This window comes from Pelodiscus sinensis, chromosome 7 (genome assembly GCF_052426305.1).
Source record: "Pelodiscus sinensis isolate ZL-2025 chromosome 7, ASM5242630v1, whole genome shotgun sequence".
NCBI lineage: Eukaryota > Metazoa > Chordata > Testudines > Trionychidae > Pelodiscus > Pelodiscus sinensis.
This window is the reverse complement of record NC_143058.1, coordinates 40,087,845-40,110,425: the sequence shown is the minus strand read 5'-3', so window position 1 is coordinate 40,110,425 and position 22,581 is coordinate 40,087,845. Positions and strand designations below refer to the sequence as shown.

The following is a 22,581-nucleotide window of genomic DNA, read 5'->3' as shown; positions in this document are numbered from 1 at the left end:
TACATTCATGTGTTCTGTTACCTGTATATTATATAATACATTTATGGACCTGATGTTATTTTTACATATTTATCTTTTAAGTTTGAGTTAATTAACCAGCTACCCTAATATGCTAAATATTTGGCCCAATGTAAGCACAAATTCCTGCCTAACTTGCATATTTGCTTGTTCCTGACTCAAGTAAACAAACCCTGCAATATTCAATTCACACACACATTACAGCTCTGCAATTTAAGGGTATGTGTGCACTAGGAAATTATTTCGAAATAGCATGTCCACCTTACAGGAAAGCCTTACAAGGAAACCTTGAAATTAACCCAAGGCAGCCTCCCCTAGGGTACATCTACACCTGCTCCCTATCTCGAGATAGGGATGCAAATGTAGTGTACGTACAATGAGGTTTAACAGTTATTTTGAGAGAAGGGTTTTCTCTCAAAATAACGCTGCTACACGGGGCATTTTATTTCGCAATAATGCAATTTCAAAATGGTGGCCGGATGCGATTGTGCTAATTAAGCATGGGATATTTAAATATCCCATGCTTCATTAGCAATTTTGGGACACTACATTTGCATTCCTATCTCGAGATAGGGAGCAAGTGTTAGACATACCCTTAATGTAGATGCGCTATCTCGACTTAGAACCCCAGAAAGCATGGGGGAGTAATTACTTTGAATGACTCTGGGGAGCAGTTATTTCAAAATAGCAGCAGTGGAATATCTACACTACCACTATTTCAAAATAAGCATTCCTCCTCAAGGCAAGCAGGAGTTATTTTGAAATAACAGGCTTGGTAGTGGGCTTCCAGATGCCAAATGGCAGAGGGCATAAGGAATGCAAACGGTTACAATTATCCTCTCCCTCTGGTGTTTACATTCTAATTCACCAAAGAGAGTAATGTGAGGTCTCCAATAAAAACCTAAGTCACTCTGGTGATTAATAACATTGTGAAATGCATATGGACATGCTACATAAGTAGTTATGCATATAATATATGCAACTGGAGTGCTGGTCATCAGAAAACATGAAAAGCATGTTTTTCTCCAGGCAAGAGGTATTTTTATCCATCTATCTGCCATTTACATGTAAATTAAGTAGTGTCTGGTTCAAAATGGGCAACTATTAGCATTCTAAGTCAAATGCTAAAGAGGACTGCTAGGAACTTCAGAAGGAAGCTAACAGAAAGAATCAAAGAGCAGGGAGGGGAAGGGCAATCTTTTGTGAGGTGCACATCAAATGTTTGTGCTGATATATTTAGGGAGCAAAGAGGACACCCTGGTTTCTTTCACCTAGGAAGTAAACAATGAGCTTGCTTCATAGAAAAGCAATCTCAGATAGAGGTGGCTGAAATGCTGCAGAATACATTGGGTAAGATAAGCTTTTTTAGACAAGAGGCTCCAGAAGGTGCATTATGATTTTGTTTCTCCTCCCACAATATTCTTACTCACTATCACTTGAATCTCTCCTCTTTGATAATAAACTTATGCTTGTTTTCACTATATACAAGTGTTGTATGTATAGCAGAGCCATAATTAATAAAGTGCAATGTAATGTTTCTTTGGGATTAGCAGGCCTGTAATTCTGTGTGTTCAGTAGACAAAAGACTAGACGCTATTGAGAATGCTCTGAAGAATAAGAATTTTCCTACCACTAATTTGTGTAGAGAGAGCAAGGTCTGCAAAGGCCTTAGACGTACTATTGTGTTTTAGGCAACTGACCTACAGCAGGTACCAACTAGAATTCCTCACACTACAGGCAGATGATGGTGAGGTACCTCACAATCCTGAGAATAACCCCTTTCAGACTTGGCTATTACTTCATAAGTGACAGGGAACTCTGAGAACCAACATCTTCTAAGATGGCTTATGCCTTTCCCAACCTGCTGCCTCCAATGTTCAACTGCAAGGACATTCTATAGTACAGAGAGCAGAATGTTGGTTAGTTGGTTATTAACAGGAGTGCTATTAAGGGAATCAGCAAAAGTACTAGCAGCAATTGTCCATAGCCTGGGCACAGTCCTTCCCAGAGCATGCAGCCTGAATTCCATTGAGTCTCAGCCCCCCATTCTCCATAACCCATGGTGAGGAGTGTGATATAAAAACTTAGGACTTGATCCAAAGTCCACTGAAATAAGTGGGAATCTTTGATCCTCTTCCTTCTCATGTTGTATTCCTGGATAAACAAGCTAGTTTTAACAACTCAACAAATGGGAAGAAACTATGAAAATGACCTAATGAATCACATCATCTGTATAATTCAATGGAGTAAATTCCTATCCTTTTGCTATTTATGAATAAGCCTCGAAAAAAAAATCAGTATTCCCTGGCTGTCTGTCTGACCCTTATGTCATATATTCCATTTCAAAGTGCTTTCCCACAGTATCTTTTCCATCTTAACCTGCAGACTAACTGGTGTCCTTTGCTCAGTACTTCTTTTTGATTAAGGAATTTTCTTCAATGTACCTAGATATTATTCTCTTCCCTGACATTCTTGATATGCTAACACTTTTCCTATTTGAATTCGTATTAATTCAACATTTCTCAAGAGGATATTGGATCTATCAACAATTAGCTTTCTTACTTTTCCTGGACCACAATTTACACTTCAATCTCATTAGTAACAGTATCTGCTGAGTTAAAACAATATTACCATGTAGTGACATAGAAAAACAGAAGATACTGTGGAATACGTTTTGGTCCATATTTGCCTGTACCTATTTTTTTTCCTGATTGAAAATGCTCACTACTGTTTAATGTGCCTGGAGTTTGTATTATCAGGAGCCAGGACAAAAGTGAACCCTGCCAAGAACTTCTCTAAAAATGTCTTTGCATCAGTGCAAGTTACAGGCATTCTTTTTTAGACCTGGCAAAGAAACTTAGCAGTTTTGGCAGCAGGTCATGGATTGCAGCAATGCAATGAATCCATTTGTCACAGGTCTTGGCAAAGCACTTTCTTTTCTAAGACCTCCTGCATCACAACAAGTTTCTCTGTTTAAGCAAAAAATACTAAAGCAACTGGATTCTAAAAGCTAACATTTCAACTAACTGCTTTTTTCATTCTTTTGAATTCCAACTGTGTGTTGTTCTAATTTTAAAGAAACAGAGGGGAGAACAGCTAGATGTTAATTGTACCCCTCTCCTGTGACTTCTTAACCTTATAGGTCCATGAGTAATTGTCCACTAGTAGGGAGGGAGGTGAACACATTCTCTGGAACACTCTTGTGCAAACAGAAAGTGTGCCAAAAAAATCTATAGACGCTAAGAAACTGAGATCAAGAGAAAATCAAGAAAATTAATTCCTTGTCAGAAAACAACCACTTTCAACTTCTTTCTAGCAATGGTCTCCAGTTGTGGTGGGAGAGGTCCAGGTTGGATATTAGGAAAAACTATTTCACTAGGAAGGTGGTGAAGCACTGGAATGGGTTACCTAGGGAAGTAGTGGAGTCTCCATCCCTAGAGGTGTTTAAGTCTCGGCTTGACAAAGCCCTGGCCAGGTTGATTTAGTTGGAATTGGTCCTGCCTAGAGCAGGGGACTGGACTTGATGACCTTCTGAGGTCTCTTCCAATTCTATGAAGATGATTTAACACTGATTGTGTGTTATATGTTTGGAATGGGATAATCAACAACACTTGGTTCTGGCCTAACTCTGCTCCCAGGGAAGTAAATGGTGAAACTCTTATTGATTTTTGTGGAAGCAGAGCTAGACCAAGGTTGAGGGCATCCAGTCTTTTCATTTTGGAAATAAAATACAGGTTGAACCTCTCTGGTCCGGGATCTCTGGTCTGCCAACATCAGATGTTGCTGAACCAGAGAGCCCAAGAGGCAGAGGTTGCCAGCACCTGGGAACAGAGCCGGCCAGCAGGGCCGGTAGGATAATGGAGCTTGCAGGCTAGCTGGGCAGCAGAGCCCACAGGTCTGCACAGTCTGCAGCCAGTGGGGCAGTGAAGCCAGTAGGAAGCAGAACCCACAGAGCTGGTGGAGCAGCAGAGCCTGTGGGGACATATAGTTGGCAGGGCCAGGGGCAGCAGAGCCTGCTGACTGGGAAGAAGAGCCCAGCGGGGAGACTGGCACCTCCCTAACCCCTGTCCTCCCATGGTCTGGCAAACTCCCTTGTCCAGAATTCATCTGCTCCTCAGGGTGCTCGACCAGGGAGATCCAATCTTTCTGATTCCAGGCCTCCAATGCCTGTGGAGGAGGAGAAAAGGGGGCAGTTGCCCCAGGGCCCAGAGATTTAAAATCTCCCCTGGGGTTCTGGCTTGTTAACATGGCAGCAGCAGCTGAGCCCCCAGCCAATGTTCCCCCTAAGATTTTCCATCCATGAGCAGAGTGAGTTTTGTCTTGTGCGCCAACACTGAGGTCATGTGTACTTGTTCAGCTGTGTCCCACTGTGGCATCCATCAGTGGTGCTGCTCCCCGAGGAACTCCCCCACGTAGCGCCCCCCCCACCTCTTGAGGAGAAAGGTGAGACATCTCCCCCCCTCCCTCCAGGGAGCTGCTGAGAGTCCCCACCTGGGGCAGAGGGAAGCTGCTGCCAGCACTCTGGGTTTGCAGGGAGTGAAGTGCTGGGCGTGGGGCAGTGGATTGGGGGGAAAGAGGGCTCTAAGGGGCAAAAGGGAGTAGCAGGAGGGGGAAGAAAGATGCAGGGAACCCCAGCCCCAGGAGCAGCCACATCACACCCCAGCTCCAGCTTTGGGTATTCACCATGCAGCTGGTCCCCCAAGCCACCCCTCCCCCCTGTTGAGCAGGTCCCAACACTCTGTTGTGAAGCAGGATCTGGCCCTGGCCGCTGGACCAGGCCCTGATCTTCCACCACGTGGTAGGCCCTGGGCCCAGCCACTGGAGCAGGCCCCCTTCCCAGCCACACAGCAACCCCCAGCTGCCTGGGGTTCCAACCAGCCGCTGGATCGGCATCCCCACCACACTGCCTCAGCCACTTTCCCTGGGCTTTCCCTGAGTCCCATCACCACTTCAGTTGGCCCCAGCCTGGAGCAGCCACCTGCCATGCTGCGCAGCTCTGCAAAGTAGGTGGGTGGGCGGAGAAGTTTTTGTGCATGGCAGTGGAGGCGCACACCTTAGCAGGACCTATGACCCTGGCTCTTTAAATCACTGCCAGAGCCCTGTGAAGCACAGTCCACAGCATGTCTGTTCTGCCCTAGGTTCTGCCACCAAGCCCCTCAGTTGCCAGCCCTCAATAAAATCATTGTAGCATGCTCTTAGGCAGGGGCGGCCCGTGGCTATAGGCAGACTCGGCCGCTGCCTAGGGCGCCGCTCCCGGGGTGCCCGATGATGACATCACAGGGCCACCCAGGGTGCCCGCCGACGATGTCAGTCCATTGACGGCCCTGCAGGAGAGGGCACTGATCGCGCGTTCCGCCTGGGGTGCCAGCTGCCGCAGCCGGCCTCGAGCCGCTCCTGCTCTTAAGCACGTAATAGCGTTGGCTAAGATAATGCGTATTCATCTCTAGATCACTTTTTTACTCTGAGCATATTTCAATATTGACTTATAGTTAACAGCTAATGGCTTTCTGGTAGCCTAGGTTGCTCATCTTAACTCATTTCCCATTTTCCTACCCTTCCCAATCATTAATCTTACATCAGTCTCAGTAAAATCATCAATGACTGAGTGCAAAGGATACTGAACTACCTTTTCACCATTAAATTTGGATTTTCCAGCTCAACACTGAAGCATACTCGCTGTGTGTGTATGTGTATGTGTATATATATATTTAAATATTTTTACCCCACCTCTCTATTTAAAATATTTGAGATAGTTTACAACATTTTAAAACACAATATATAAAAAGTAGAATAAAATAAAAGACTCAAGCACCAATAAAAGCATGGGTAGAAAAGGTGGCTTTAGCCTTGCACCAAAACAATACTGGTGCCAAGCGAATGTCCCAGGGAAGGGAATTCCATAGCCGAGGAGCAAAAGCTGAGACTGACCTGCTCTGTGTAGATGTCAGCCTTATCTCCATAGGTGGAGGAACACAGAGGAGAGCCTTCCCAGCTGATCTTAATCCCTGTGAAGGTTCATATGGGAGGAGATGGTCCTTCAAGTACCTCGGTCCCAAACTATTTAGGGCTTTATAGGTCATAACCAGGACCTTGATATGTGCCTGGAAACATACCAAAAGCCAGTGCAGCTACCGGAGCACCAGCATAATGTGCTCTATATAACGAGTGTTAGTTAAAACTTGAGCAGCTGCATTCCGGGCCAGTTGAAGTTTCCAAAGACTCTTCAAAAGCAGCCCCACGTAGAGCATGAATCACCATAGCCAGATCATTCTTACTCAGGAAGAGTTGCAACTGGTAGATCAGCTGAAGCTGCCCAAAAGTACTCCTAGCCACTGAGAAAATCTGGTTTTCAAATGCTAGAAAAGGGTCCAGGAGGACTCCCAAATTGCACATCTGTTTCTTCAGGGGCAGTGTGATCGCATCTAGAACAGGTATCACAGCGCATTCCTGGTCAGATGGTTTCCTGATCCACAGGACCTCAGCCTTATCTAGATTCCGCATCAGCTTATTTGACCTCATCCAGTACCATTACTGCCTCCGGACACCAGTTCAGAACCTGGATCCAATGTCATAAAGAAATATATACATATAGGCTACGTCTAGACTGGCCCCTATTACGAAATAGCCATGCTAATTTCCAACTTTGGAATAGGGAAATCCGCGGGGGATTTAAATATCCCCCGTGGGATTTAAATAAACACGTCTGCTGCTTTTTTCCGGCTTGGGGAAAAGCCGGAAAAAAGCGTCTAGACTGGCGCGATCCTCCGGAATAAAGCCCTTTTCCAGAGGATCTCTTATTCCTACTTTCAAGTTGGAATAAGAGATCTTCCGGAAAAGGGCTTTATTCCGGAGGATCGCGCCAGTCTAGACGCTTTTTTCCGGCTTTCCCCCAAGCCGGAATAAAAGCGGCGGACATGTTTATTTAAATCCCGTGGGGGATATTTAAATCCCCCGTGGATTTCCCTATTCCAAAGTTGGAAATTAGCATGGCTATTTCGTAATAGGGGCCAGTCTAGACGTAGCCATAGAGTCAGTGAATAAACAGTATAAGGCTGTCCACTCATCACCTTTTGTGGAATATTAGACTCGCTTGAAAACATTGCTGCTGATGAAGTTGAACTGCTTGTAGAGTACTCAGACATTTGACTTTTAATAACTTTCTAGAAATTGAGATTTTTAAAAAATGATTCCTTTTTTTCTGAAAGTAAATATGGAAACTATTCATTTTATGGATTTTGTAATTCCATCTTATAAAGTGCACTCTCATCCTGAGGTTTTGCTTTTATATTGAAAATGTCAAAGGAACTGGTATGCAGTGCTATTTAGGCAGTTGACTCTTATCATACCTTATCTGCATAATTGGTTTTGTTTTCCCATTATGGAACTGTGATGCTTTGTTCTCTGTTCCCTTTTCTATTTCTTCATGTTGTCTGTGTATCTCTGTGTGCTGCCTGTCTCTTTTATGGTCTTTGATTTTTATTCTCAGACTGTTTTGTAGCATTATGGCAAATATATCAGTTTCCATTTGTTTTGGCATACAGAGACTGACTCTCCTGAGTCCTCCCACTAATCACAAAAAACATGAGAAACGAGAGGTGTGATATATTTTCAGATATTTTCATGCATAAACTATCAATACAGTTTTTATATTTAGTTGATAAGTAATTTAATCTGGAACTAGGAAAATGGTTAACTAGGAAAGTAGTTAACGATGATAAACTCATATTAGGAAACAATCAGAATTGAGCAAGTCACTTGGACAACTGACAGCCAGTCAAATTCTGTGTCCAAGGGGATAACAAACCTCCTTGATCTTAGTAAGAAGAATGCATTTATTACTTTCCTGAATAGCATTTGAGACACTTAACTGCACCAAAAGGAAACCCCAAAAAGAATTTTTGGTATCACCAGGGGGCAGAGATGGCAGATAGTCAATCAGCAGTTAGAAGTCAAATTGTTTATCTCCAACTGTGTACAAGGAAATGAAGGAAGCAGAAACACTAGACAGCCTCCATGGTGAAAACCTTTTTAATGCAATATGCTTCTTTTACCACATATTCATTCTGCTGATACCATTATTGGACCTAACCAAGTGAGTTATAAGATCAAAAACACATATTCCTGCACATCCAGAAATATAATTATGCTATCATGTGCCGAAAGTGTCCGTCTGCTATGTACATTGAACAAACGTCTCAGACACTTCGCCAAAGGATTAATGCCCACAAAACAGATATCAGACAAGATCACAAAGAAAAAACTATTTCTTGCCATTTCAACCAGAAAGGACACTGTCTCAACGACTTCACCACCTGCGTTCTTCTACAAAGACCTTTTACATCTGCACTTGAAAGGGAATCCTCTGAACTGTCATTCATGTTAAAATTCGACACTCTCCGGGGGGGCAGATTGAACAAAGACCCCAACTATCTTACCCATTACCAGGATAGCTTCCCCAATTATCACCTCTAATACCATTAGCTCACAGACATCTAACTTTCCCCACCTCTAATATCATTAATTCACAGACACTTACCTTCCTTCCCCCCCACCCCCGCATCCTCCTTCTGTTCTGAAATGTGATTTGTCCTTTTCATATGTGTTCATTTTTTTTAATTGTATCCTTTGGTATATATGGTTGTGACTATTTTCTTCCACTATTTGATCTGAGGAAGTGGGTCTGGCCCACGAAAGCTCATCATCTAATAAACCATCTTGTTAGTCTTTAAAGTGCTACATAGTCCTGCATTTTGCTTCAGCTACACCAGACTAACACGGCTACATTTCTATTACTATTTCTTTTACCAATTAGGCTTAGCAAAGGAAGCAACTAAAATAAAATGCAGATATTTATAACATTTACAATTTTATTTTGTTGTTTTCCTATTGTATTTTTCTTCTTATAGCTGGTAAATCCTCTGACGACAAAATAAAGATTTAGTAACTTGGGCTATTAAATTAATTTGTTTATAACCTGCCTAGGGGATAGGTTTACTTTTAATGTATATCTGAAAAGCTAAGCAGGATATAGGAATGTCATTTTTACTTAACTTCTGAAGTTATTTACTTATTCCCACAATATAAGAACTTGGGGTCACCAAGTGAAATTAATAGACAGCAGGAAGATTTTGTTCATTCAGTTCACAGTCAACCTTTGGAACTCCTGGCCAGAGGATGTGGCGAAGGCTAGGACTTTATCAGTGTTCAAAAAAGATTCATGAAGGTTAGGTCCATGAATGGCTATTAGCCAGGATGTGTAGGAATGGTATCCCTAGCCTCTGTTTGTCTAGAAATGGGTGATAGGGGAGGGATCATGTGAGGATTACCTGCTGTTCCCTCCCACAAGGGCATCTGGTATTGATTACAGTCAGCAGACAGGATACTGTGCTAGATAGACTGTTGGTTTGACCCAGTATGGCTGTTTTTATGTTTATGTTTATGTCTCAAGTAAACTCTATTCTAGCAGGAGCGCTGGTGATTACAAACGAGAATATGCTCAGAGGGGGCAGAGCTGGCCTTACCATGAGGCGAACTGAGGTGGCTGCCTCAGGTGCCAGACTGGGGGGGGGAGGGCACCACTAAGACCCAGAGTGTAGAAAATTGTGTCTGCTGCTGATGCATATGTATTCAACAACTCTGTGCATCTACAGCAGAGAGGAGTGCTGTGCTGGAGGAAGGAGGGTACAAGAGACATAACAGGCAGGTAGGAGAAAAGATGGCATGGAGGCATCATTTGAGCTCCCCGCCTCAGGTGCCAAAATGTTGTGGGTTGGCCCTGAGAGGGGGGGATTAACAAAACCATTGGAGGCAGGTGCTCAACTGTCATTAATTCCCAATGGAAGGTGGACACTTAAGTCCCTTAGGCAATTCTGAAAAATCTGACCCTTGTACTGCTGAATAAACTCCACTTGTGCTCCCCTGCAGGCAGTACATGTATGATGGGAGGAAGATTGCAATTAGAATTCATGGTCACTTGGTCAGAGAAGAAGCACACTTAATATCTTGCTGAATGGGGTAACAAAACTTACCTCCCTAAAAATGAATAAGTGCTGTCTTTCGTGTGAGGGATTGTAGTCTAGTGGACAGAGCACTGGAATTGGAATTGGGAGATTTGGTTTCCATTCCTGGCTCCGCCACTGACTTTCCATGGATTCTTGAGCAAGTCAGCTAATGACACTCAATGCCTGAGAGAGCTTTTTTGGGAAATCTGACTAATAATGTGTTCCCATCTTTTGTGAAGTTTTTAAAGTCTTTGGCTTCAATGTGCTATGTAAGTGCTAAATACTATTTCATACTGTTATTCCTTTACACAGTTATACCGCGATGTATATAAAGGAATAGAATATTCATCTGTTGGTTGCATTTTATGTCACAGTTTCACCAATAGAGGACAGTACTGATATGAACATGTCACCTTCTTTTGTATATTTTGATCTTTTTTCGTCCCATAAGGATTTGCACAGGGTAAGGTGAAAAGTACATCATACTGCCTGTCAGACAGCCCACACACAAGTAGAAACTTAACCCAGATCTACAGCTCCAAGCCTATTTATACCAACTGAAGATCTGTCCACAGCTTTTTTTCCAGTTACCCATTCCTACTGCTTGAACATATGGCAACATACTATTGTGATTGGTGCATTAAAAATGCTACAGACACAATGATCCCAAAACTTGTAGGAGAGAGGAGAAGCTGGAGATTGAATTGAATTACCTTCTGGAACTCTTGATATTGCATTGCAGCCCTGTGAAATATATACTGTGCTGATTTTGATATTTAATATCCTAGTATAAAGGTACATATTTATGTAAAAAATTTCAGGAAGGTAATATTTCATATTTCAGCAAGGTAATAATACCTTGCTAGAGTCCAAATCTTCAAGATCACATTGAAGTAGTGACAATATCCAGTGCATTAGTTTAATCATGTAATGCTAAATAAAATATTTTATGATTTGTAGCTATGTCCTTTCAAAAAAGCTGAATGCATCTTTTTAAATTCTTCATGTTTTCAGAAGTAATAAGAAGCCCACTTGAATGTTATTGGTTTAAAATTACCCATGGAAATGAACATTTTGAAGGATTCAGTATATATGGCACCTTCTGTGTCTGACGGCTTATAAAATATCTAATTACATTATTAGCATTTTGAACATTGGATATTAGATTTTTCCAGATCTTCTGAAATGTGGATGTTAATGCATCTGTGCCACTAGGAATTATCAAAGCATCAGGCATAGTAGGATACATCTTTCTTTTAGGAAGAACAAAGGAAGGGCTAAAGCTGGTACAGCAAGTGTCAGAAGCAGCAGTACGTATTCTCTGACATCAAAAGGGATACAGCTGCAACATGCAAAAAAGGGAATGATTTGTGGGGTGAATGAGAAACAGAAACAGGATGAGACCATTTGCTTTGGAATACAGAAAGAGCGTGAAGAGTAAATATCGTTCCTTGACGAAGGATAGCATATCGGGGTCCTAAAGACTATCCCTAGAATACTGCAACTTCAGAATTCATCTGATTAAAGAATATGAGACTGAAAATTTTAACTTTGTGAAAAGTTCCCAAGTATGAAATTCATTACTTTTTTTCTCTAGTTAAAAGAGAGAATCAGCCCTATGGTATGAATGTTAATGAGCCTAGATAATAACAAAAAAGCATGTGTTCATTAAAATGTTTCATTACAGTAACAAAAGTAGAAGAGACAGATTCTGCTATCTGTCTTGCCAGAATGACTCTATTGACTTAATGGTGTTACTCCAGAATTGAATTAGGTAACAGAGCAGAATCTATACCTAGCTATTCTTATCAGGTTCAGAGAAAAAGTAATGTATGTCTTTTTCACTAATACAAAAATTAATATTCCATATAACAAATACTAAGGTTTTGGTTCAGAGAAAAAAACCCATAATCATAAATTTTTCATTAAGGGACAAGCTAAATAAGCAAACCCTACCAAGTATATCTTTTTCTAAATTATTGTTACAGTATGCATCGAAAACTCTCAAGTGCTAGCACTTTTATAATTAAAGAAATTTCTGGACTTGCTCACACATGTTTTGAAATTAGCAAATTCACTCCTTTTATCAACTTCAGTCAGAAATAAAGTAATAATAAGAGTTATATTTTAAATAAACTCAGTAGTGGCATAAGAATTTCTCTATGTCTAACATCTTAAATGACATTTGTACATGATTTATAAACAACATTTAAACTGTTTCCATTTTAAAACTGCAACATATACAATTTTTACTAATTAGAGGGTTGAATTTAGCACATGACCTATACATTTTTAAGGTGAGGAGAATCAGCAAGCAAGTCTCTCCATATTGGTAAGGCATTCTGGATCTGATTCGCAGCCCACTAAAACCAATGGGATTCTTTCCATTCACTTCAATGGGTTGTGGATCAGATCCTGTAGCTGAATCCTGAACCCACTGAGTCAACATGAGTATACCATTGATTTCAATGGGACCACAATTACAGCCCACAACTTTCTTTTGTGTGTCATTTCTCTTTTTTACTTTGCAAAGGATTAGTGGGTTGGAAACTGCCATTCTCTAAGAACTAGACATTCTTTTACATTGATAACAAGATTACCAGAAAAAGCAATGAGAAGAATATTAAGCATTCCTAAGAATCATAAATTATTAGAAACCCAGATTGATTTCTCCATAGCCAAAAAATTGATAGCCCACTGTCTGTGCCCAGCTGGTGTTGCTACTTATATATACAGCAGTATCTCTCTGCTCTCCCAGTGTCTCCCAGAAGCTTAATTCTTTATCTGGGTGAAGAACAGGTAGCTAAAGATGAACCTGAACAAGCTGGAGATGATGTTGATAGTAAGATGGAGACAATTTAAAAGAACTCACCTCCTTCAGAACACTGCAATCTATTACAATATCTATCCCTCGACTTGAGTTTTCAGTTATAAGGTTGTCTTGGACTCCTCACCCCAAAAAAGCTAAAAAGGCTGTGACGTGTGCCCACTTGCCTCCGCCGTTGGCCAGAAGACTGTGCCCCATAGTATCAGAGTCAGATTTGGCCAGGATCGTCCATACACTAGTAACCTCCATTCATTTCAGGAATAAAGTCATGTATTATGAAACATTTCCAGCTGGTTAGGAATGTAGCAGCCTGTCTGCAAAACAACGCAGCCCATTACCCCAGTGGTTCTCTGACCCCAACACAGGTGAAAATGCCAATGGATTCAGTGAACATACTCCAAAGAGACTGATAGATAGCTCATGTAACATATCCATTTTAAAGTTACTGTCTGCTGAATCTGTATACCCTATTTTGTACATGTATTATTATGTATGCAAAGTTAAAAATGAGAATTTTTTAATAATTTTAAATGTGCTAATGAGAACTATTACTTATGCTCCAGAAACATAATGATTCAGTACTCAAACCAATGACATGTTAATGGTTACTTTTGTTTTATAAGCCCAAAGTGTGGTTGGTTCTAGAAAGACATGTGACCATGCCACCTGGTACTGGAATCCATCTTGAATCTGGTATTTTTCCATAAGAATACAGGGCGCCGAACAAAGAGTTTCCACCCTGGGGGAATAGTCTATTTAAGCAATGGGAAACCATCAGTCCTTTGTCTTCATCTGGCCTACTCTAACAGGATACTTGGAACTGAAGAACTCTGAGGCTAGGTCTACAAGGCAGGTATTTGTCGGCAGAGAGTATGATGATGAAGTGCTCATTAGCATTTGTTGCACTGTCATTTGCATATTCTCTGCCGATGCTTTTTGCACACAAGGTTTTTGCACAAAAACAAGCAGTGTAAATGAGTCCGTTTTGCGCAAAAAAACCCACACCCTTTTGCACAAGTTCCTGCATATCTCCTTTATAGAGGCATAAGGGATCTTGCACAAAATGGTTTTTTTTTTTGCGCAAAACAGTCACGTCTACACTGCTTGTTTTTGCACAAAAACCTCTTGCACAAAAAGCATCAGCAGAGAATATGCAAATGACAGCACAATAAATGCTAATGAGCACTTCATTATCATACCCTCTGCTGACAAATACCTGCCGTGTAGACATAGCCTAAAAAGCTGTAGACCCAAGCCAGTATAAGGATCAACTCTGATTTGAGCTTTTTACCTGAGATAAGAGCAGCTGTTGAGGGTAAGAATTTGCTTGTATTGTAACAAGTTTCTTAGTGGAGTAGAACTAAACGTTTTTGTTCATTTTAATCAATAACTTACTTTGATCTAACTGTTTTCACTTGCAACCATTTAAATCCCACCTTTATACTTAATAAAACATTTGTATTTATTATCAAACCCAGTGTAAATAATTGGTACCTGGGGGCGCAACCACTGTGCATATCTCTCTTTCACTGATAAAGTGAGTGGACCTTATGAGCTTTCATGTGTAAAACTTTTACACAGACTAAGATGGATTTGTTTGGGGTTTTGGTTTCTGGGGTTGGTTTCCTGGTTGTTGAGACCTTGTAGCTGAGCTCTCCCAGAACTGAACTAGTTCAGTGTCTGTGTTGCTCTGCAGCAGGGACAGTAACCCCAACTCTGTGCGTGGGCTAGGAGAGATGAGAGAATCTGGCCCACTAGGACAGGGTGATGAGGAACCCCAGAGAGCAGGAAAGTGAGTGTCAGTGGCATGATCAGCATAGCAGGGAATAACCCCAAAGAGATTTCTGTTATTCAACCCATCACATATATTATATTTTAAAAAAGAAAGCCAGTATGATGTTTTACAGAGATGAAGACATATAGATCTGCTCACTATATGTAAACAGTGATTGCTGAAGCCTAACTAATTTTTAAGACAAATGAGAGAAAAATTATCTGAAGCTGCTACTACTTTTACAGAACCGTTTTAAAATTTGTACTCTGAATACATATGCGTAGGTTATCCTAGCCAAAAATGCAAATTTTTATTCTACATTTATGCAACTTTAATTACAGTGCTTTTGGATTTGATAACACTTCCATTATTACAACAACTTTATATTCTTATGTTGTGAAATTACAAAGTTATAGTATGGTATATTTCTTGAGAGACTGAATGGAAGATTACAGAAATACTGAAGGCTACGAGTGTGGGTGATTTTCTGTGAATTTTTCAAAGACCCCTTTGTTTGCTTACATATTTATGTACCTGTTTGTAGAAATAACAATAGTTTCTCTCTGATATCTTTATTTTAGTATAACAAATAATAATTCTTTTAGCAACATGTGGCAAATGATAAAACAAAGTAGTCAAATATTTTTAATTTTTTTCTTTCTTTTGTAACAGGTCCGGTTTGTACTCACTATTTTCCTCAGAGTTATGTTTGAGTTCATTATCATGACTTTCACAGAAGGAATTTTCTGTGCAAACCACAAAGAATTAAAAAAAAAACCCCCACACATATTCTGATGATAAATAATATCTGTTCTTATGTGACGTGCTCCAAGGTATCATGCCTTGCCATTCATATTCCCATTTCCAAATGTTATTTTATTGTTCATGGCTGATTTTACTTTTGCTGCTGCTTCAGTTTCTGTCAGTAGTACTTCACTGACATTATTTAGCTTCTCAGGGCTTGTCTAAACAGAGGGGCGATGCACACTATAGGAATGTGATTTCTAAAACTTATGATGTGTTAAGCAAGTAATTATCCCATGTAGACCCTGCAGGCGTGTACTAGAAGTTCCCTATGTTGGCATAAGAGGGAATTTTTAATATGCTTCAGCAGAACCTACATGGATGTCTTGGTTTGCATCTGACAAAGTGTTTTTTATCCATGAAAGCTTATGCCCAAATAAATCTTTTAAGGTGCCACAGGACCAGTGTTCCCTCTAAGCTGTGCAGCAGCACATCTTCACAGGTGATTAATCAGCCCCACCCAGTCAGAGGCTCAGGGCTCCCTGCATGGAGTTGACTGACTGGGCCAGGCTGATTAATCACCTGTGAAGCAGTGCTGCACTGTAGCTAAGAAGGAACACTGCATAGGACACTTCATGGTTGTTGCAAATACAGACTAACATAACTACCCCTCTGAGACGTGGTGTACTTTGGAAATGCTATCCCCCACCATACAGGAATTTGCTTTCTGATCACCCTGGGTATGTCTACACTACCCCGCTAGTTCAAACTAGCGGGGTAATGTAGGCATACCGCACTTGCAAATGAAGCCTGGGATTTGAATTTCCCGGGCTTCATTTGCATAAGCCGGCCGGCGCCATTTTTAAATGCCGGCTTGTTCGAACCCCGTGCCGCGCGGCTACACGCGGCACGGGCTAGATAGTTCGAACTAGCAAGCCATTCCGCACGTGGAACGAGGCGTACAGATAGTGCGGAATGGCTTGCTAGTTTGAACTATCTAGCCCGTGCCGCGTGTAGCTGCGCGGCACGGGGTTCGAACAAGCCGGCATTTAAAAATGGCGCCGGCCGGCTTATGCAAATGAAGCCCGGGAAATTCAAATCCCGGGCTTCATTTGCAAGTGCGGTATGCCTACATTACCACCCTAGTTCGAACTAGGGTGGTAGTGTAGACATACCCCAAGGTATCAAACATTCCCTGCGTTTATATAATGGAAAAACACTAAAAGCACTCCCAAAGCCTTGCAAAAGATCTATGTTGTCTTCAAATGACCTCTTTCCAAACTTGCATTCCTTTAATACTTAGAGAAAGGGGAATAGCACTGGAGAAATTACCCCTAGTTTACCTCCCTCTTTACTGCCAGCCCCTCACTTGAAAGCTGATCTATTTTCTTTGGTGGATGTTAGCATTTTTGTGGCTCTATAGCAATAAATAAAATAAAATTTCCAAGAGAAACAGTAAAGCCCACAACCAAAACACAACCCCATCAAGAAACTCCAAAAATTACTTTTAAAAAATCCCAAACTCCATTGTACACCAAATGCCTGGAAAAATACTTCAGATTCCAGTAAATGATAGAATCTCACCCAACTTGCCTCTCCAATAGATTGGGACTGACATGGCTTATAACTATTCTAATTATTTTAGTCATTTAGAGTTAAAAAACTGGCAAAAAATAGTAGAAATCTAGAGCAATAATTTGTTGTACCTTTAAAAATAAACAAGAAAACCGTTAATTTCTAGGCATTTCTAGGAATTCCTCTGACATTTACAGACCATATTTCTGTGGGATTAGTACAAACTCTTTGAGGGGAAAAAGTATCCACAAAATTGAAATAAAAATTTCACACCTTTCTTTATTTAAAGTTCAATTGGATCTTTCAATCACTTACAGAAATTCTCTCCGGACTTTATCATGCTCCTTTATGTCCCCCCCCTTAGAAAAAAATCTCATTATTGAAGTTGAAAGCACTATTTTCTAGTTGAATTTATCATCTTGAAAAACTGTAACCATCACTGAGATTTAAAAAGGCAGTCTTTTATAACTTCTTAACTCTAAGTTTTCCTGCAACTTTAAACAAACAGTCATAATCTGTTGGTCTTGTTACAGCCTCATGACTGTCCGTCTTAGGTTATGTCTGAAGTAGTGTTGGCCACAGTATTGATCAATCCTAGCAGACAGGCTACTGCCACTTTACACTAATACATTTCCTTGGTAGGTTTTGTCATCGAAAATGTGGCTACTGTAAATTTTATGCCTTTTTATTTAAATCTGGAGTTTGAAAGCAGACTTAAGAGCACTCTCTGGGGTCCCCCATCCCATCAGAAAGACTTAAATGCAAACCAGTACAGGGCTACAGCTATCAATTCAACTCTGAGAAGACATGAAATGGAATATGACCTTGTTCATCTGGTGTTTCATGGGAATCTGAGCTAGAACTATATAGACCATAGGTGAAGCTGACATGTTGTCTTAATAGTCTGAGGCGTGGCTATGCTGTTGTGATTCAATTTGATTTTATCCTCATTAGTCATGGCTGGAATCTGTCCTAAGGAAAGTAAAATCTAAATGTCCTAGAGTCAATCCTGGCTTCTGTGAACTCTACTGCCTGCCAGCGATGCAGTAAGGGACATGTAGTGGCTTAGTAAAGGCACAACAAATACAATTCTCCAAATGGTGGAATTGTTTAGTATGGCTCTGAGCTAAGGGAGCCAGTGCTGGCAGTGATCTCAATACGGAGGATGTCCCAGATGGAGATCTGGATTCCTCTGACAGAATGTATTTCAGGACTAGAATAGCCTGATCTTCAGTATTTACACAGTAATGCTGGCAATGAGGTTGGCACCAGCCTGACTCTTCTGTGCATTATTGTTGAAACACACTTCTCTAGCAGTGTAGTATTTTAGAGGATTTCTCTGAAAGCTTTATATGTAGATCCTTCCTTTCAAGGTGACCTGGAATGGTGCCAGGGGCTATGCTTCTCTCTCTCTGTAGCCTTGTTTTTCAGCAACTATCTTAGGCATCAGGTCTGCCAGCGTTGGAGATGGCACTGGAGCTGCCTGTGCCACATCTGCCAGGGCTGGCATCTTTAGCACCTTTTTTGGCTTCTATTTGATCTCAGATTCCCACATAGCATGCTTGCTGAAGGGAGCACTAGCCAACCACCTCTTTTTCAATTCCACTTGCTTTTGTTGTGTCCTTCGGGACAGAAGTGCTCCTTGTAGAATCCTCTTTTAGGAGCAGTTTACGATAAGCACACCTGGATTCATAGGTTCTGCAGAAAAACTGAGCATCGGTATGGAAAGAATCTTTTGCTCAGGTAGAAGAGGGCAGTGGTTGTGGCCATCAGTGAGGAGAATTAATCTATCATAAATAGAGCAGGGATTCACGCTAAATGGTTTGGAGTCTCCGACCAGGAATGAGTGCCAGACCCCACTGTACAGGGGCTTGTACAACAGGGTTGTCATGCTCTCCCTTTGACAAAATTCATGTGTAAGGTTTAAAAAGAGCAGAAAGGGTCCAGCAGGTCAGACACAGTCACAGTTGCATCCTAAATTCTTCCCAAGCTGTGTGGCCACAGCTTCCATTAAGCCCCATACAGAGGCTCAGGGCTACAAGTGGGAGAGTGTTTTGCCTCAAGCCCTAAGGGTGCCATAGCCAGTGGAGGGGAGTCCCTCCCAGCTGATCCCAGCATGGAACTGCTGCAACCAGTGCAAGGGTGCCCCTCCTGGCCGGCCCCAACACCAAGCTGCTGCAGCCGGGGGAAAAGGAGCCCCTCCTTGCTGTTATCAGCAGAGAGCAGCTCAGGTAACCTGAGCTCCAAGACCCTGGCTCACCTTGAGCCCCCCCCCCCAGCCCTGAGCACCCTCCTGCACTCCAAGTCTTCATCCCTGACCCCAGTCCAGAGCCCGTATCCCCTCTTGTAGCCTAATCCCCAGCCCGGAGGCCTTCCCCTAACTTGGAGCCCCCTCCTGCACACCAAACCTCTCATCTCCATCCCCCCCATTGTGCCTGCACCCTTAGTCAGAGCCCTTGCACCTGAAAACTCTGTCCAAGACCTCAACCCCAGCCTCACCCCAGAGACCTTACGCTTCTGCACCCCAATCCTCTGCCCCAGACCTGAGTCCCTCCCCCACTCAGAACCCTTTGGTCCCACTCCTGCCACATGAATTTTATGTGCACGAATATAAAGGTATGTCACACATCACCTTCAGATAAATGCACATGAAAAAATTCATTTTGCTCAGAGGTGGTTCCTTCTCGCTGCCATAGTTTTCTGTCAGAAAACTGACAGAAGGACACATCTGCCCCACCCTTTACGCCTATATCTGGGAGCATGAAGAGGGCAGAATATGGCATATGCCTGGTCCTAATGGACATCACTGTTCATAAGCTTCTAATGCATGAGGAACATATGCACCTGTAGTAGGATCCAGTCCAGACTGGCACATAGCCAAAGAACTGTTCTCTTTTGCTTTGGTTGCACATTTCCATGTGCATTTTTTACATCAATTTCCTTCTTCCTCCTTTCTCACAAGTTCTTCAAATATTTCAAAAGCCCTGGACAATTTTACCCAGTCAGCCATAATAATCTCTGATTTTAAAGATCATCATTGCAACTGAGTAGACACACACAAGAAAATAACCTTTAATGCTGTCTGGAAATTGTATGTCATGTGACTTATTCACACTCTGTTCATATATCCTTTCACCAAACCCTTTTTTGGCCATTCTAAAAGTAGATCTGTCACATTCAGCTATTCAACTTTGAACTAAATTGCTCTGGTAATGCAGCTTTGCACATTTCATGTTTTCATAGTTTTTGCTGGCATATTTTTAAATCTCATCTGTTGCAAAGTTGTGTCAGATTACTAGATGCTTACAGTCAAAAACAGGTCATGCTGTTCGCTTGTGAAGGTTTATTTTCTCTCTCCACACAAACTGTATCTGCAGGAATAAACACAATGATGTTTATCAGTTGGGCAACATGTTACATCCTCAGAGCTTTGTACAAATGATTGAGGCAGATTGTGGAAATGCTGGTGTGCACTGAAACCAGTGAGACTGCTTGTGTGAGTATGGTCTCAGTAACACATCAGGCTCCACATTCTGACCCTAAATATTAATTTTTGCAACCTCGCATTGCTATCTGAGTTCATAAAATAAAGAAGAAAACTGATTAGCTGATATATTGACGAATAAGCAGGCTGATTTTACTCTGCCACTATTTGCAAATTCATATTATTTATCTGAATAGGTGACAGGTAATTTCTAGATCTCTTTATGACTGAGACTATCACAAATCTTTGCACAAATGATTATTCACCAGCATTTTGATCCAGATGGTGTAAACTATGTTCTAGGAAAGAGTGAGGAGCAACCAAATGCCGAGAAGCAGTAACCTGGCAATATCAAGCAAAACATGAACCACATATCACCCACTAGTGTGACCATAAATGGAATAAATTATGTAATATATTTATCTAAAGTGCCTATATGGCCCCATTACTGTAGTATCTGAGCTCTTCTCAATCTTTAATGCATTTTTCCTCGTAACACCTCTCTGAGCTAAGGACATGCAGATGGGGAACAGAGGCATACAGCAGCAAGTGAGTTGTCCAAGATCACACAGGAGGTCTCTGGTAGAGCAGATACTTGAACTTAAATCTCCTGGGTTTCCAGGATAATGCCCACAGCTGGTCAGAAAAATCTGATGGCACTATTTCTCATTGGAAAATAAGATTTAATTAAAATCTGAACAATTTGTGGAAGTGTATTAATTTTGCTAGAATTTTGTTATGGAGGAAAACTAAAAAAAGGGAATGTTCTGTCAATGTCAGAATATGTTATTTCAACATTTTCAGAAGGAAATATTTCAATTTTTCATTTTGAAACTAATTTTTGTATCAAATATTTTAATTTTGGATTGTATTATACAATAAAGTAAAAAACAAAGTATCATCAAAATGAAATATTTCAATTGACTTGAAACAAAAATATTTTTGAATTTCCCTTTGCAGAGAATGTTAAAAATTACGTTTTGTTCCAATTGAAAATAAAGCCAGAATTTGAAATCCTGCATAAAACAGAATTTCCATCCTCCACCCAGCTCTGTTAGCACTCTAATAAACACAGTCCCATCAGAGGATTCTATAGTGGAGTGAAAAGGCAAGTGGAGAAAAAGAATTTCAAAATAGACAAGAGTGTTTTATATTTACTAATGTTTCATGTCATCTAGAGTTTAGTGGTCTGTGCAGAGCGACTTCCCTCAGGAGATTATTCCACAGCATAAAATATCAATGTTGGTATTCAGCAAGCATGTATTTTCACTTGTTTTCTTAATTTAGTGCCATTGTCTTTTGCCACGCCACCGTGTACTACAGCAAATAGTTCCTTTTTACATTCTTTAGATTATTTGTACTGTGTTACACATATACACTCCTGGGTCATCATTTAACTAAACTCTCTCTCTCTCTCTCTCTCTCTCTCTCTCTCTTTTCTTTCTTTACAAACCAGTCCTTCTATGGACTACTCCTTTTTGTTCCGTCTGTCTTCATATCTGTGTTGTAGCTGTGTTAGACCTGGTGTAATGAGTCTGGGACAGCAACATGGCCTCCCTCTCACCTCGAAGAGGAAGGGCCCTCTAAGATCCCTTGGTGGGTGGATCCAGCCTCACCTAGCCCCACCCACAGGAAGCTGGAAGGCAGGACTAGCAGTATAATAGTTGAGAGACTAGTCAGAGCCCAGCAGCCGAACAGGCCAGTGAAGGGTTCAGCTGTGCCACACCTGACAGGAGGATTGGGTTGGGCCACCAGGACCCCTATCAGCCCCTGGCACCTGGCCTGGGCTGCTGAGACTACTGCCACAGCCTGTAGACATGCTGAGACCTCCGGGACCCCCTTCAGGACCCGATGATTGGACTGGTCAACCTGGGCCCCTGCCTGAGGCAGAACCCATTGACACCTTGCCAGCACCTCCATCCCCAGCTGATGCCAAGGAGCAGCACCTGAGCCTGGTAGGCACCCAGGCAGGACTGGGAAGCAGCCCAGGGACAGCCGACGAGATGGAGGTTGGGTGGGCAGCACGTTGCAGCTTGGATCCCTGCTGACCAACAGACCTAGCTGGCATGTTGCGGCCCAGATCCCCACTGACCCAGTGGCTGCTGTGCTGCCACTGTCAGGGCCCTGGGCTGGGACACAGTGGAGCCGGTGGGCCAGT

At 41.7% G+C, this 22,581-nt stretch overlaps 1 protein-coding gene across 16 annotated transcripts in view; it reads right to left on the bottom strand.

Annotated features, from left to right (window-relative positions):
• B3GALT1 (beta-1,3-galactosyltransferase 1) overlaps positions 1 to 22,581 on the bottom strand; it is a 377,442-nt gene that overhangs the window by 249,771 nt on the left and 105,090 nt on the right. Inside the window, exon 2 of one of the 16 annotated variants that reach the window (XM_075933545.2) lies at positions 20,247 to 20,310. The exons of the other annotated variants lie outside the window; for them this stretch is intronic. The gene's annotated coding sequence lies outside the window, so the exon portion shown is untranslated. The remainder of the gene's footprint in view (positions 1 to 20,246; positions 20,311 to 22,581) is intronic. 16 annotated transcript variants of the gene reach the window in all.